General features: G+C 39.9%; 1 non-coding gene across 1 annotated transcript; it reads right to left on the bottom strand.

The window, feature by feature from the left end:
* Nucleotides 1-4,044: 4,044 nt before the first annotated feature.
* Nucleotides 4,045-4,151, bottom strand: LOC142177753 (small nucleolar RNA R71). Its single transcript, XR_012706311.1, has one exon. It is a non-coding gene; the product is annotated as a small nucleolar RNA R71 (small nucleolar RNA).
* Between the last annotated feature and the right edge of the window lie 616 nt (nt 4,152-4,767).

The following is a 4,767-nucleotide window of genomic DNA, read 5'->3' as shown; positions in this document are numbered from 1 at the left end:
CTCCATTGAGCCTGATTGATGAGGTACCATTGCATGTTGAAATTTATTTTTATTTATTTCTTTTGTAGCCAGTGCATTTTGATGTGAAGCTAACTGCAAATCATATATTGATTCCAGAGATGGTGGTACTGTTGCCAAAGTGCTTTTATGTACTTTCTCATTTGAAGAGAGAGTCTTTCCAGCAATACTCGCAACCTTTTCCTTAGTTAAATCAACCCCCAGCAGTACGTCTAATCTGTCGGCAGTTGCATCATTGTTGCCAGTGGACAATTTAGTAACTTTGGTTGATAAAGCTAGTTGGGTTTTTTCCTTTTTATTTTCTACTTTTCTACCTGTATTTACTTCAGAACTATACTCAAACTCTTGTTTGTCACCACTCCATAGCTGTCTATCACCTCTCCAAGATCCAGTAGACTGTGGTGTTTCCCCAAATGTCTGTGAAGGTATGTCATGGCATGAGTGATTTACAGTAACGTTAAGAACTTCCTTCTGAGTAGTAAAACTCCTCTAAACCCAATCAACAGTTCTCACCTTCGTAGAATTATCAGGAATCGTAGTGTCACCATATGCAGTGCTCTTGTTGTCACTGTAAGTTTCTTCCCCAAGACTAACATTTTCCTCCAACTGCTGATTGTACTGCTACTTCTTCATTTGTAAACTTTGATGTTGGTGTTGTAGTACTTTAGAGGTAATATGTTCTTTTCCACCAGTTCCACTAACCACATATGAATCTAAGTCGACCTCAGGGTATTCTGAAGGTATTGTTAAGAGTTAACAACATGATTTAATTGACCCCTCTCAAGGTTATCGTGTGCATAAGTATGCTTCTCACCACCTGAGGAACTATCACACTCTTTGGATCCCCATCTTTAATGTGTGAGGTTACCTCCTGACAAACCTCCATTCCTCCAGTGACATCTCTAGTAACATTACCAATAGGGGCAGTAGAGGTGTTGGTCTAATGCTTGGTAGCATAATCAGTACTCCTCTCCAATGGTTGTGGAGGCTTGTTAGAGGTCATTACTGAGTAATTGGTGGCATGTGGTGCTTTCTCTTTTTGTGAATTTGGTTGGAGCTAAACATTTGGTCTTTTAGCAATATATACTGGTTGTTGCTTCCTTATGTTATTATGTACAATTTCTTTAAATTTCTTATTTTTATGTGTTTGCCATTCCTCTTGTAAAGGATTTACCCCTGTGTTCTGCACTTCTTCCCTGTCATTAGGTGGATTTTTTTTGTGCTTGATCTGTAATTGGTGGTGAGAGGGCTGCCTTTGCTGAACTATCAGATTTTGTTGTTCTAGTTGTTGCTGTTGTTTTTGTACAATTGAGGTGGAAATGGACTTCTCTTGTTGCAATATTTCTTCATTGGTTATTCCAGTTGCTTTCTTTTTCTGCTTCTCATCATGTGTGGCTTTGTCTGGGCAGGATTGAATTGTGTGTTCAAGGTGTCTATTGTAGGAGCAGTAGGCAGGTAAGCACTCATATTATATTTACAACCATTGACCATTACCATTTTCATCTTGGTTTTCATCATAACCTAGACAAACCTGTTGAGGTCTTTCCGTTGTTAAGTTAATATGCATTTTCACCTTAGCAACACTGCCTCCTGGTTTTTCAAATGAAGCTAGATAAAGGAATAATACTTTTCTCACATAAGATAGTAATGGTTTGAGGATTTCCATGTAGTAAAGGTGCCAAGAAAATTCAGGGATGATAATCCAAACCGGTACTATCGGAGAATCTTCATTAGGATTGAAGAGAGGTGTCCAAGATTCAAGTTTTATCATTTGGCCTTGAATGTACATGAATTGTTTATTCCACACTATTGTATGATCATATTTATTGTCTAGATCAATGTAGACAGTCTTAGAATTGAAGTGAGCAATCTCAACTCCATCCCTGAGTTTTGTTTGTCACGAAGCTTCTTCTAATTACTTCCATTCAAGGCATAGTTCTAGAAAATTTCCCAACCACAATGTTCTTACATCTTGTTGCCATAGTGCCTATATAATTCTCTCTTGTAAAAATAACTGCAGGCCTACCCTGTTTGGTTGTTAACTTGGGTGGAGTAAAATTAATAGGATTTCTCTCAACTTCAAATCTGGCCCTGATCTTTGTAGCATAAGAGTGGGTGGGGAGGGGGGGGGGGGTTCAATTGTGTTTGTGAGTTTTTGGAGTTGTTCTTTGGTTCTTGCGGGAAGCTTTGGTTTGATGTTAACTAGATTGTATAATGTGTTAGAAGTAGGAATTTGTGGTGATTGGCTTGTTTGATTAGTTCTTCTGGCAGGTCGATCAAAATTGGCAGAGATCTTAGGCTGGTTTTTTATGGGAATGAAAGGGAAATTATTGAGTTGCTGATGGGTAGTTTTGGATACGAGTATCCCATTTTTGGCATTTTATGGCCCTGCTTGCTCTATTACCTTATGAACCAGTGTTGTGTTAATAACATTGTCAACTTGTGGCGCAATAAGTTCACCTTGGATTACCCCATATTGAATCACGGGATCAACATTTTTCTGCCCCGTTGCTATGGATGTAGGTGACTGCCCTTGAGCACCCTCATTTGTTGAATATTCTTGTAACTTCTCATGACGAGTAATCTCAATATGACTTTGTGAAGCACAACCATTCATTTGTTCATTAAAATTGATATCAAAACTGACCTTGGCATTTCGTCGAGCATAAGGTGTATTAGAATTTGCATCAATCTGATTTTGGAAAGTTGTGACTACTGCCTCATTGTAGTTGTTGTTTGAGGGACTGGGATATATGTCCAGATCAATTGGAGTCATTTGACATTGTTGTTGAGCATTTTGGACAGCTGTATCCCTATGTGCGACCTATTGGTTTCCTCAGCATTGATATTATGGTCGGAGACGAAGCTCCCAATCGCTATATTGGCTGAAAATTAGTGGGCCGATGGTATTTAAGGTGGTGAACAATCTCCATTGCTTGGATTCAGTTGATTTAATGCAGGATAGTTAAGATTATTTTCATTGTTGTCTAGGCGATTTGTTGGTAACTTGACACTTCCACCAAGTTCTGTAATAGTTGGGAAGAAATGGTAAGGACGCCTACTAGTTATTTGTGTGCGATGCTGGTGCGCAGTTTTTGGGACTGGTCCGGTGGTTTTTCACAACTAGACGTTGGAGTCGTGACCATGTTTTACCCTCGTAACCACTGTTCATGTGTGTCTCCTATGTAGAGAGAATTTTTCGGCTAGGTATGGGTTTAGGATTTAGGGTTTAGGATTTTTGAAATAGTTTGTAGTGCTAATTCAGATATTAATTCTCTTTTTACAATTGGTGTTCTTTGACTGTACGTAGGTTAAAGGTTAAGGTTGGTGCATGACTCGAGCTTCTGCGAAAGAAGTGCTACCATACGAGCCAAAGATAAAAAATAACTGCGACAACTGAGGAAGGAAAGAAACCTCACCGGGACGTTAGAAAAGGTTGGGCAATCCTCAACCAAAGAAACTATTGCTGGAAACGGTGATGATAATGTAGATTTGGCTGCAAGAGAGGCATCCCAACAAGAAAAGTTGCACGCATGGGATGCTGAGGAAGCAGCTATTAGAGATGCACTGATTATCTATGAATAAGAGAGGGGTCGAAGAATTGCTCAGAATCAACCCTTGGCTGCAGACCAGTTCGGAAATATAGCTCCCATGCCTGGGAGATCACTGGGTGATTATGCTAGACTGGTATACAACCAAGGATTATCAAGTGTGAGGCCACCTCCAATTGCAGCAAGCAACTTTGAGTTGAAGCAAGGGTTTCTTCAAGCGCTTCAGAATTGTTGTGTCTTCAGAGGGAAGATGAACGAAGATCTAAAACCACATCTAATGGACTTCGAGGAGGTTATGAATACCTTTCATTGCAATGGTATATGACAAGATGCAGTGTACTTAAGGGCTTTACCCTTCACATTCAAAGATGATGCAAAGCAGTGGCTTTGAAGCTTGCCCACGGGATCGATCAGAATATGGGAGGAGATGACCAAAATATTCTTTGATAAATATTTCTCCTTAGCAAAAACGGGAAAGTTTAGAAGAGAAATTCATAACTTCTGCCAGAAAGATACAGAAATTATTTTTGAAGCATGGGAGAGGTTTAAGGAGCTTATTCGAAAGTGTCAACATAGCGGAATTGAACTCTAGATGCAACTCCAAGACATTTGGGATGGATTGACACCGGCCTCGCGTAGAACATTGAGCAATGCAGCAGGAGGCCCGTTGATGAAAAAGAATCCAGAGGAGATAATTACAATTCTTGATGAGTTATTTGAAGATACAGATCAATTGACCTCTGAGAGTGCTGAAAGAAGAAGATCAACTGGTGTTCACTAGGTTGATGCTAATACATCTTTGTAGGTACACCTTGATGCTATGGCTAAAGAAATAAGGAAGCTAACCTTGGCTACAATACAAAATGAGACGCATGCAACTTGTGATATATGTGGAAGAGGACCCCATACTCATGAGTGTCAAGCCACAACTGAGGAAGTGAATGCGGTGGGAAATTACAACTTTAATGCAATGGGTCATAAGCACCCCGATTTTTCATGGAGTTCACCTGGGGTACTCTGAATGCGTGGCAACAAAACAAACCCAGATTTCAGAGACAAGGAGCTCCTGATTTTATGAATCAGCTGAGGCAGCAGTTTGAGCCTCAACAGCCCAATCAACCTGGTTTAGAAGATCTCATGAAGGCCTTCATTGTGAAAACTAATGAAAGATTTGAAATACAAGGGGCAGCAATTCGGA

This window comes from Nicotiana tabacum, chromosome 23, assembly GCF_000715075.1.
Source record: "Nicotiana tabacum cultivar K326 chromosome 23, ASM71507v2, whole genome shotgun sequence".
Taxonomy (NCBI): Eukaryota; Viridiplantae; Streptophyta; class Magnoliopsida; order Solanales; family Solanaceae; genus Nicotiana; species Nicotiana tabacum.
This window is presented reverse-complemented; position numbering and strand designations above follow the sequence as displayed.